The sequence below is a fragment of the Eurosta solidaginis genome, unplaced genomic scaffold (genome assembly GCF_040869045.1).
Source record: "Eurosta solidaginis isolate ZX-2024a unplaced genomic scaffold, ASM4086904v1 ctg00000428.1, whole genome shotgun sequence".
Classification (NCBI taxonomy): Eukaryota; Metazoa; Arthropoda; class Insecta; order Diptera; family Tephritidae; genus Eurosta; species Eurosta solidaginis.
The window spans coordinates 89562-102874 of NW_027136894.1; positions in this window are offsets into that span (position 1 = coordinate 89562).

A 13313-nucleotide genomic window follows, 5' to 3' on the forward strand; every position below is an offset into this window, starting at 1 on the left:
GCGTGAGTAACAAGTATTCGTGGAGTTTTATGTGTAAACGTGCAGGTGTACGTCTAGAAAGCTAATATTTTTAAATGGACAAGAGCTCGCGCAGGGTTTGGAACTAAACAGAGGCAAATTTATCATAAACAAATAATTTCGGAAACAGCCGATAACAAAAAACTATTTTTTATTATCGGAGTTATCGGTTTGTTATATGTTTGCTATCGCCAAGTTATTGGCTTCTTGTTGGTTTCTTATCGAGTTATAATCGACGGCTTACAAAAGTTTGATCGATATTACATTGAAGTTTTGTCGATATCTTTTTCATAACAACCCGTGGAGACGTTAACAAAGCGGTAACGTGCATACAACGAATTGGCAGCTCTGCGATAATAAATCGACAATTATCGATAAACATTCGAAAACTATTTGAGGAAAAATCGAAAGTTTTTCGATAACGATGTGGTAACAAACATATAACATACCGATAACAAAGCGATACATTTTTAAAAACAATGCTATATTTTTTTCGATAACTTTTTGAAAAGGAATCGATAAGTTTCCCCTACAAATCGATAATACGCTAATAGCGAAATGATAACACGTCAAAAACAAATGTTGAGAATTACGAAAATCGGTAACACGCCGAAACTACAGCAATTGGTGATACATCAATAACAAATCGAAGCGTTTTTGGAAAAAAATCGATAACTTTTCTATTAAATATCGATACATTTTGTTATAACATAATGATGACTTTTCGATAACCCTATCACTTTTCTGTAACATTTCTATCAACTCATCAATACAAAAACACAACACTTCGATAACAAATCGATAGCTTGTTAACACTTCGTCGCTAACACACTTATAATAAGTATTTCTTTTCCTTTCATTGCACTGCTCCAACATTATGCTATAGTGTAGTGACTACACCTACGCTTACATTCGAGTAGAGGTTATGGATATCTTCTTTCGACCGCTGAAGATCATCTACTTACATAGTGAGGCGAAAGAGCTCAACATAGTGAAATGCTGAACACACTCTTTTTGCTAAATTGCTACAAACCTGGATATCCCAGCAAACTACTGCTGGATCTAGCGCCGCTCCCAAGAGGGATAAGGAAACATCTCCGTAATCACTATGATGAAATCCGGCACCTACCTACTCAGCCGTTTAATTCAGATAAACATAAGAAGGCTCCGAGCCTAATACACATAAAATCAGCAGCATGCCTATGGTCCAACCCTGTTGAAACTGCTAGTGTCCTTAGAGGACTTTCAAGAAATTTGTAACCTATTGAATTGGGCAAAGTTAACAAAACAACAGTAGCTTCCTATACAACATATCATTCTAGCAGACTACGCTTACGCTAACACTGCGCTTACGATTACATTTTGGATTCCCTTATACCGTGAGCAATTCAGTCTTCTATTATTAATTCGGTCTTCTATTTGTCATTTCAGCTCTAATTTCATGCTGAGTATAGATACGCCAGAGTACAGATTGAATTGCTGTGCCGCGTAAACTTTCCATTAGCTTCTATAATCCTAACCGAATCAAATCCCGCTACCATGTGACTATCAATTATATTGAAGCAAAACTCATTAATACTTTAGCTATCGTACAAGATCAACACTTCATTAGTATTAAATGTAGATATTAAGTTAGCCATTTGATGTCACTATCGATATCTACATTAGAATTTTTAGAGTAAAACGACATTCGATGTTAGCACAGCCACAATGCTCATTAAAAAAATATTGGTTAGCATATTGTCCCGGTTGTTAATTTTTTTACTTTTTCCCTCTCTCCTCTTCCCAAAGGTCAAGTTTCTAATTTGATTTGAAGCATTAACATATATTTAATTGTTAGAGCTACTTAAGGGGGGAACTGGTGGAGAATAGTTAATGCGAAAGCAATAGAAAATATAGAATTTCCATATGTATATATATATATACTAGCCTTTACCCGCGGCCCTGTCCGCAAGGAGAAAATAAAATATATGTGCTATTCAGGTTAGCCTGCTTATCAAGCTATCTGTTGAAAAAATTTGTTCTGTCTAATGCATTTTATTTTTGGAATTTGAGTAAAAAAAGAACTAAATGAGTTGATAACCTGATAGGATCCCCAAATGATCCCAAAATTATCCAGAAAAATCCACGAAATTACACCGACACTATCGCGGACGGATCCTGAAAACCATCTAGAAATGCCACAGAAGGGTCTCCAAAAGTTCCCGGAATAGTCCCAAAAAACCCGAAATGACAACGACGCGATTCTGGACTTATCCAAAGAACCACAAAGAAATGATGCCTGAAGGGTACCAAAATGACCCCGAAATAGTCCCGCAAAAGTTCCGAAATGACCCTGACGGGCTCCCGGACGGTTCTCAAAAACTACCCAGAAAATATCCAGGAAGGGTCCCTAGGGGATCCACGACGGATCGCGAAAACCATACAGAAATGATTCCGGAAGGGTCCCAAAATGATCCCGTATTAGTCCCGAAAAAGTCCTGAAATGACCCCGACGGGATCCCAGACGGATTCCGAAAACTATCCAGAAATGATGCCGGAAAGGTCCTCAAATGATCCCCTAATACTCCCGAAATGACCCTGACAGGATCTCGAACGGACTCCTAAATGACCCTGAAGGAAAATACCCCAAATGATCCCGAAATAGTCCCGAAAAAGTTCCGAAATGACCCGAAGGGGTCCCGGACGGATCCCGAAAACCATCCAGAAATTATGGCGAAAGGGTCCCCAAATGATTCGATACCAGTCGATAAAAAGTCCTGAAATAACCCCGACGGGATGCCGGACGGATCCTCAAAACCATATAGAAATGATGCCGGAAGGTACCCCAAATGATCCCGAAATAGTCCCGAAATGACCCTGGCAGGATCCCGTACGGATCCCGAAAACCATCCAGAAATGATGCCGAAAGGCTCCCCTAATTATCCCGTATTAGTCCCGAAAAAGTCCCGAAATGACCCCGACGGAATTCCTGACGGATCCCGAAAAGCATCCAGAAATAATGCTGAAAGGGTCCCCAAATCATCCCGTATTAGTCGAGAAAAAGTCCTGAATTGACCTCGTAGGGATCCCGGATGGATCCCGAAAACTATCCAGAAATGATGCCGGAATGTATCCCGAAATAGTCCCGAAATTACCCTGACGGGATCCCGGACGGATCCCTAAACCATCTAGAAATGGTGCCGGAAGGTACCTCAAATGATCCCGAAATAGTACCGAAATGGCCCCGACGGGATACCGGACGGATCCCGAAAACCATCCAGAAATGATGCCGAAAGCGTCCCCAAATGATCCCGTATTAGTAGAGAAAAAGTCCCGAAATTACCCCGACGGGATCCCGGACGGACCAGAAAACCATCTAGAAATGAACTGGAAGGTACCCCAATGATCCCGAAATAGTCCCGAAATGACCCTGATTGGATCCCGGACGGATCCCGAAAACCATCTAGCAATGATGCCGGAAGCTACCCCAAATGATCCCGTATTAGTCGAGAAAAAGTCCAGAAATGACCACGACGGGAACCCTGATGGATCCCGAAATCCATCTAGAAATGATGCCGGAAGGTACCTCAAATGAACCCGTATTAGTCGAGAAAAGTGATGAAAGTGATGCCGAAAAGGTCCTCAAATGATCACCTAATAGTCCCAAAATGACCCTGACGGCATCCCGGACAGATCCCGAAATCCATCCAGAAATGATCTTGGGAGGGTCCCAAAATTATCCCGAAATAGTCTGGGAAAAGTCCAGAAATTACCCTGACGGAACCCGGACGAATCCTGAAAACCAATCTTAAATGATGCCGAAAAAGTCCCGAAATGACCCTGATGGGACCCGGAAGGGATCCCGAAAACTAACCAGAAATGATGCCGGAAAGGTCCTCAAATGATCTCCCAATAGTTCCGAAAAGACCCTGATGGGATCCTGAACGAATCCCGACAACTATCCAGAAATGATACCGAAAGGGCCCGCAAATGATCCCGTATTAGTCGAGAAAAAGTCCCGAAATGACCCCGACGGGATGCCGGACGAATCCCAAAAACCATCCAGAAATGATGTCGGAAGGGACCCCAATGATCCCGAAAAAGTCCCGCAATTATTCCGACGGGAATCTGAACGGATACCGAAAACCATCCAGAAGTGATGACGGAACGGTCCTCAAATGCTCACCTAATGGTCCCAAAATGACCCTGAGGGCATCCCGGACAAATCCCGAAATCCATCCAGAAATGATCTTGGGAAGGTCCCAAAATGATCCCGAAATAGTCTCGGAAAAGTCCAGAAAATACCCTGACGGGTTCCCGGACGAATCCTGAAAGCCATCCTTAAATGATCCCGAAAAAGCCCCGAAATGACCCTGAAGGGATCCCGAAAGGTTTCCAAAAACTATCCAGAAATGATGCCGGAAAGGTCCTCAAATGATCCCCTAATAGTTTCGAAATGACCGTGACGGGATCCCGAACGGATCCCGACAACTATCCAGAAATTATGCCGAAAGGGTCTGCAAATGATCCCGTATTAGTCGAGAAAAAGTCCCGAAATGACCCCGACGAATCCCAAAAAACATCCACAAATGATGCCGGTAGGTATCCCAAATGATCCCGAAATAATCCCGAAATGACCTCGTCGGCATCCCGGACGGATACCGAAAATTATCCAGAAATGATGCCGGAAAGGTCCACAAATGATCCCCTAATAGTCCCGAAATTACCTTGATGGGATCCCGGACGGATCCCGAAAATCATCCAGAAATGATGCCGGAAGAGCCCCCAAATGATCCCGAAAAAGTCCCCAAAATGACCCCGACGATATCCCGGACGGATCCCGAAAACCATCCAGAAATGATGCCGGAAGAGCCCGCAAATGATGCCGAAAAAGTCCCCAAATGACCCCGACGAGATCCCGCACGGATCCCGAAAACCATCCAGAAATGATGCCGGAAGAGCCCCAATGGATCCCGAAAAAGTCCCCAAATGACCCCGACATACTGCAGAAAAGGTTCCGAAATGGCTCCGAGGGAATCAACGACGGATCGCGAAAACCATACAGAAATGATTCCGGAAGGATCCCAAAATGATCCCGAAATAGTCCGGAAATGACCCAGATGGGATCCCGCACAGATCCAGAAATGATCCCGGAAGGGTCCAAAAACTATCCCGGAAAAGTAACAAAAAATCCCGAAATGGCTCCTACGGCATCCCGGACGGATCCAGAAATGATCTCGGAAGGGTCCCCAAATGATCCCAAAATGGTCCCGAAATGACCCTGATGGATCCGGCAAACCATCAAGAAATTATGCCGGAAGGGTCCCAAATGATCCCGAAATAAAACAGAAAAAGTCACGAAACGACCCCTAGAGGATCCCCAAATGATCCCGTATTAGCCCCGAAAGTCCCAAAATGACCCTGACGGGATCCCGAAAGGATTCCGAAAACAATACAGAAATGATGCCGGAAAGGTCCTCAAATGATCCCCTAATAGTCCCGAAATGACTGTGACGGGATCCCGACAACTATCCAGAAATGATGCCGAAAGGGTCCGCAAATGATCCCGTATTAGTCGAAAAAAAGTCCCGAAAGGACCACGACGGGATCCCGGACGAATCCCAAAAACCATCCAGAAATGATGCCGGTAGGTATCCCAAATGATCCCGAAATAGTCCCATAATGACCTCGTCGGCATCCCGGACGGATCCCGAAAATTATCCAGAAATGATGCCGAAAAGGTTCCCAAATGATCCCCTAATAGTCCCGAAATTACCCTAATGGGATCCCGGACGGATCCCGAAAACCATCCAGAAATGATGCCGAAAGGGTTCCCAAATGATCCCGTATTAGTCGCGAAAAAGTCCCGAAATGACCCCGACGGGATCCCGGACGAATCCCAAAAACCATCCAGAAATGATGCCGGTAGGTATCCCAAATGATCCCGAAATAATCCCGAAATGACCTCGTCGGCATCCCGGACGGATACCGAAAATTATCCAGAAATGATGCCGGAAAGGTCCACAAATGATCCCCTAATAGTCCCGAAATTACCCTGATGGGATCCCGCACGGATCCCGAAAACCATCCAGAAATGATGCCGGAAGAGCCCCCAAATGATCCCGAAAAAGTCCCCAAATGACCCCGACGATATCCCGGACGGATCCCGAAAACCATCCAGAAATGATGCCGGAAGAGCCCCCAAATGATTCCGAAAAAGTCCCCAAATGACCCCGACGAGATCCCGAAAACCATCCAGAAATGATGCCGGAAGAGCCCCAAATGATCCCGAAAAAGTCCCCAAATGACCCCGACATACTCCAGAAAAGGTTCCGAAATGGCTCCGAGGGAATCAACGACGGATCGCGAAAACCATACAGAAATGATTCCGGAAGGATCCCAAAATGATCCCGAAATAGTCCGGAAATGACCCAGATGGGATCCCGCACAGATCCAGAAATGATCCCGGAAGGGTCCAAAAACTATCCCGGAAAAGTAACAAAAAATCCCGAAATGGCTCCTACGGCATCCCGGACGGATCCAGAAATGATCTCGGAAGGGTCCCCAAATGATCCCAAAATGGTCCCGAAATGACCCTGATGGATCCGGCAAACCATCAAGAAATTATGCCGGAAGGGTCCCCAAATGATCCCGAAATAAAACAGAAAAAGTCACGAAACGACCCCTAGAGGATCCCCAAATGATCCCGTATTAGCCCCAAAAAAGTCCCAAAATGACCCTGACGGGATCCCGAAAGGATTCCGAAAACAATACAGAAATGATGCCGGAAAGGTCCTCAAATGATCCCCTAATAGTCCCGAAATGACCGTGACGGGATCCCGACAACTATCCAGAAATGATGCCGAAAGGGTCCGCAAATGATCCCGTATTAGTCGAAAAAAAGTCCCGAAAGGACCACGACGGGATCCCGGACGAATCCCAAAAACCATCCAGAAATGATGCCGGTAGGTATCCCAAATAATCCCGAAATAGTCCCGAAATGACCTCGTCGGCATCCCGGACGGATCCCGAAAATAATCCAGAAATGATGCCGGAAAGGTTCCCAAATGATCCCCTAATAGTCCCGAAATTACCCTAATGGGATCCCGGACGGATCCCGAAAACCATCCAGAAATGATGCCGAAAGGGTTCCCAAATGATCCCGTATTAGTCGCGAAAAAGTCCCGAAATGACCCCGACGGGATCCCGGACGGATCCCGAAAACCATCCAGAAATGATGCCGAAAGGGTTCCCAAATGATCCCGTATTAGTCGCGAAAAAGTCCCGAAATGACCCCGACGGGATCCCGGACGGATCCCGAAAACCATCCAGAAATGATGCCGGATGAGCCCCAAAATGATCCGGAAAAAGTCCCCAAATGACCCCGACGAGATCCCGGACGGATCCCGAAAACCATCCAGAAATGATGCCGGAAGAGCCCCCAAATGATCCCGAAAAATTCCCCAAATGACCCCGACGATATCCCGGACGGATCCCGAAAACCATCCAGAAATGATGCCGGAAGAGCCCACAAATGATCCCGAAAAAGTCCCCATATGACCCCGACGAGATCCCGCACGGATCCCGAAAACCATCCAGAAATGATGCCGGAAGGGTCCCCAAATGATCGCGAAATAGTCCCGAAATGATTCCGGAATAGTCCCGAAAATGTTCCAAAATAACCCCGACGGGATCCCGGACGGATCCCGTAAACTATACAGAAATGATCCCGGAAGGGTCCCAAAATGATCCCGAAATAGTCCCGAAAAAGTCCCGAAATTACCCCGGCGTAATCCCGGACCGATCCCGAAAACCATCCAGAAATGATCCCGGAAGGGTCTCGATATGACCCTTACGGGATCACAAATAAGGTGAAGCTAATTATAAAACCATGTTAATAAGGCAGCAGGCGCAATGGAGCGAATAAAAAGTTTGATAGAAACATACAGGTAAAGCTAATAGAAGCGTGCTAATAAAAACAATTGATGGAGGGCGGATGGCGGGAGTAGAGGAGAGGACCACTGATCGTTCCTCCAAAATTGTCTAGATCTCGTTCTGTGTGTACCAGATACCAAAAACTATTGATTTAGGAGAAAATTTAGATTGAGTTATAACAATTTATGGATTTTACACCAGAGGGGGAGATAAAGGGGGGCGGGCGGAGGGTGTCACTGCTTACTTTGTAAGCCCTCGACTTATTTGACCCCTTGAGTCTGTGATATTGGTGAAGGCCAGTATACGTAAAGTTATAATGTGTAAAAATTATGAAAAATAATTTCTCGAAGGGTCGTGGGACCGCCACCCCTCTTTCCATGTTCGAAAAAAATTTCGCTAGTAGACTACTGTCTGTGTCCCAAATTTCATCAAAATCCGTGTAGCCATTCTGGCGTGATTCAGTCGCAAAGACGAAAAAATATAATAATTAAATTATAACTGTTCCTAAGGGGCGGGGACCACGCCCGTTTTGAAAAATATATAGCTAGTAGATCCTTCTAGACTATTGGCTGTATGTGTGCAAAATTTCATCCAAATCGGTCCAGCCGTTCTTGCGTTATTGAGTCACAAAGACAAACGTCTGGACAAACATCCAAACATCCAAACATCCAAACATCCAAACATCCAAACATCTTAACATCCAAACTTTCCCATTTATAATATATATTAGATTAGATTATAACATATTTTAATATAATTCTACAGTACGTGTGTCTGTGAATGAACTCCTCCTAATGGCTTGATCAGATACATTCTTATAATGGAGTCTACAATTTTATTGTTAAATAAAAGTATTACCGTCAGCCGTTTTGTTTCTCAATCCACGCCACGTACATACTGTCAGTGGATCATGGTGTACGGCGGTGACGGATTGTATCTGCTGAGCTGATAACCGACTGGACCGATTTTGATGAATTTTTATACTCAGTTGAGCAGAGCTCAAAGAGTATATTAACTTTGATTGGATAACGGTTGGTTGTACAGGTATAAAGGAATCGAGATGGATATAGACTTCCATACATCAAAATCATCAGGATCGAAGAAAAATTTGATTGAGCCATGTCCGTCCGTCCATCCGTTAACATGATAACTTGAGTAAATTTTGAGGTATCTTGATGAAATTTGGTACGTAGGTTCCTGAGCACTCATCTCAGATCGATATTTAAAATGAACGATATCGGACTGTTACCACGCCCACTTTTACGATATCGAAAATTTCGAAAAACCGAAAAAGTGCGATAATTCATTATCAAAGAAGGATAAAGCGATGAAGCTTGGTAGGTGAGTTAAGCTTATGACGCAGAAAAGAAAATTAGTAAAATCTTGGACAATGGGCGTGGCACCGCCCACTTTTAAAACAAGGTAATTTAAAATTGTTGCAAGCTGTAATTTCGCAGTCGTTGAAGATATCATAATGAAAATTGGCAGAAACGTTACTCCTATTATTATATGTATGCTTAATAAAAATTAGCAAAATAGGAGAACGACCGCGCCCACTTCTAAAAAAAAATTTTTTTTAAGTCAAATTTTAACAAAAAATTTAATATCTTTACAGTATATAAGTAAATTATGTCAACATTCAACACCAGTAATGATATGGTGCAACAAAATACAAAAATAAAAGAAAATTTCAAAATGGGCGTGGCTCCGCCCTTTTTCATTTAATTTGTCTAGGTTACTTTTAATGCCATAACACGAACAAAAATTTACCAATCCCTGTGAAATTCGGTAGGGGCTTAGATTCTAGGACTGTAACTTATTTCTGGGAAAAAGGGCGACTTCGGTTGAAGCCACGCCCAGTTTTTATACACAGTCGACCGTCTGTCCTTCCGTTCGGCCGTTAACACGATAACTTGAGCAAAAATCGATGTATCTTTACTAAAATCAGTTCTCGTACTTATCTGAACTCACTTTGCATTGGTATAAAAAATGGCCGAAATGCGACTATTGTCACGCCCACTTTTTCGTTATAGAAAATTACGAAAAATGAAAAAATGTCATAATTCTATACCAAATACGAAAAAAGGGATGAAACATGGTAATTGGATTGGTTTATTGAAGCAAAATATAACTAGAAAAAAACTTTGTAAAATGGGTGTGACACCTACCATATTAAGTAGAAGAAAAGAAAAAGTTCTGCAGGGCGAAATAAAAAACCCTTGAAATCTTGGCAGGAATACTGTCCGTGGTATTACATATATAAATAAATTAGCAGTATCCAACAGATGATGTTCTGGGGCACCCTGGTCCACATTTTGCTCGATATCTGAAAAACGCCTTAACATATACCACTTCCACCACTCCCCTTTAAAACCCTCATTAATACCTTTAATTTGATACCCATATCGTACAAACACATTCTAGAGTCACCCCTAGTCCATCTTTATGGCGATATCTCGAAAAGGCGTCCACCATAGAGCTAAGGCCCACTCCCTTTTAAAATACTCATTATCCCCTTTCATTTTATACCCATATCGTACAAACAAATTCTAGAGTCAACTCTGATCCACCTTTATGGCGATATCCCTAAATGGCGTCCACGTATAGAACTATGGCCCACTCCCTCATAAAATACTCTTTAATACCTTTCATTTGATACACATGACATACAAACACATTCCAGGGTTACCCTCGGTTCATTTTCCTACATGGATATTTTCCCTTATGTTGTCACCATAGCTCTCAACTGAGTACGTAATGTTCGGTTATACCCGACCTTAACCTTCCTTATTTGTTTTAGATCATAATCCCTCCCGTTGCCCTTTTGGAAAGTGAAACAGAGGCTTACCTGTTCTAAACAAAAATTATTTTAGTATGGTTCGATTTCTTTCAAATTTTGTGCAGGGGTACATAACTATCCTTATCTGAACATTCGGTTGTGGGGGATATATATATATATATGCGACCGATATCATCCATTTTTTCGGACAACAATGTGCGATATACGAAAGCACATAGTGAAGTTTAAAGCTTCAATCTGATAAATTACGGAAGATATGACAAAAATCCTCTTTTCTTAAAAATCGGTTGTATGGGGTATATATGCTATAGTGGTCAGATGCGGCAGGTTCCGAAAAAGGTCTAATCGGGCACCTACCTAATATACCCGCTCACCAAATTTTATCAAGATATCTCAAAAATTAGGGATTAGTTTGCATACAAACAGATAGACGGACAGGCGGACAGACGAATGTGGCTAAATAAACTCAGCTCTTCATCCTGATCATTTCGGTATACTTATTGGTTTGTCTATCTATTTTCCTTTAAGGACTTAACATTTTTGAGATTTGTGACGAAGTTAATATACTGTAACGAATTTAGTGCAATTCCTCTTATTTGCAACATTCTACTAACGTTCGAATCACTAAACTGTTGAATAAATAACTCCACTATTCAATAATGCAAAATGACCTTTATTGGACTACATTCAAAATAACACTTCTATTGCTCGCCAGATAGCGTCTTAAATCAAACTGGTTGTCGTGCCTCTGCTGTTGCTGCTTTTTATACTCTTCGATTTCCTCGTTCCATACTTCTTGGCGCTTCTATTTTCAGAACTTATTAGTTAGTTGTCAGCTATAAAATTACTCAGCTGTAACTACAAATGCATGATTTTATAACTTCTCTCATACCCCATGCGCGTGGATATGTGAGTAATACTTGCACAATTATTGCATACATTTGGGAGCATCTCAGATAAGATATATGCATGTGTTTGTGCGTCTCTTCTCCGTTGCTCGTATGGACATATGGGTAGACATAATTATTGATTTGTTGATGTACATATGAGTCACTGCTTAGTATCGGCTTAGAGATGATAGTACCCCTTAGTGTTGCTAGTATTCGTCACAATATCATTTCATTTTCAAGAAAGGTATGCAAATAGAAGATAAAGTTGAAAAGAATGAGATGGACAATGGGAAGCCGAAGGGAGGCTGACTTTGAAAATTTGGCTAATTCAATGTTTTTTTTTTATTTCCTTGATATCGCTCCTTTAGGAGCAGAGAGCAAAAACGAGTTCTCTCCACCGAGTTCTGTTATGGGCTAGCCCCTTGATCTATCTCCATGACCCTTCCGACCGACATTCGGCGTGAACAGTTATAATCAATGTCGTCCGGGGTCGTCCCCTCCGCCGAGTTCCTTTAGGGTTCCAGCCAGGCCCCCTTTTTGCTATGCATGATACACTTTTTCTTAGTATATGGCCAATGTTAGGGTATAACAAAGTCTGCCGAGTACTATAGTATTGGTATATAATTTGTGGAAAAGTGACACACAACAATGTCCCCACACAATCCGATTATTTGTAATACGACGTGTAATTCACATGGTGCAAAATAACAAACAAATCAGTGCTAGATAGTATGAATTAATAATGGTATAATTAAATCAGTAGGGGTATATTGTTGGTATTTGTCTTTTTATTATTATTACAATTTAATGTGGCTACTATTTTCGTCATGCCTTGTCAACTTGGAGACAACTCGGTTTGAGTAGTTTGCAACGTCAGTGTGGTTTTGCGTTCCGATCTGTATATATTCATTTTATTGTATTTGAAGTATACTCAGTTTTTCAAAAAAAAACGGGCGAAGGTGTGCTATGTTCATTCACAACGTATGTGACCCGGCCTATGAAAAGGTGGTTTATTACGCAAAACAAATAATTCAAAAGAAAACCTACTAAGAAACTGAAGAAATTCATTATTTAGATTTAACAGCTGTTTCTTTTTGGAGTCATAAGCCACCTTTTCATAGACCGGGTCACATATGTGTCTGTAGAAATAATTCTTTGGTATGCTTACGAAAATACAAGGCTTGTACGGCTGGCTTTGGTAGATAGAATTCTGTAAATTTACTAATTTGGCCTATAAGGTAATTACATTTTTTCGAAAAGTTTTTTTATAAAGTGTTACATTATGGTGAATACTTACATTTCTCTCTTTTATTCTCCTCTACCCTTTTCATTTCACACTACGTTTTTCCCACTTCCTTCTTTTCTTGCAAATCTATCCGCATATATCTCTCTCCTCCTTTAGCTCTATATTTTTCTCTTCTCTTTCTGTGATTCACCTTGTCCCTCTGACTACTTTTCTTCCTTCCATCTGGTGCTGTTTCTGCCTTTCCCTATCCCCCTCCACGGCACTTTCGTTTTCCTCTATCTTTCATTTCATCCAAAACTGTAGTACCCCTGTCCTTCACAAACCATAAATAGAATTTTTACGCGTCTATCCATGATCTAAATATTCGCAAGAATAATTAAGGCAAACAATTTTTTGGACAAAAGGGCATCCCAATTAATAGCCTACATAAAAGGCTATGTAC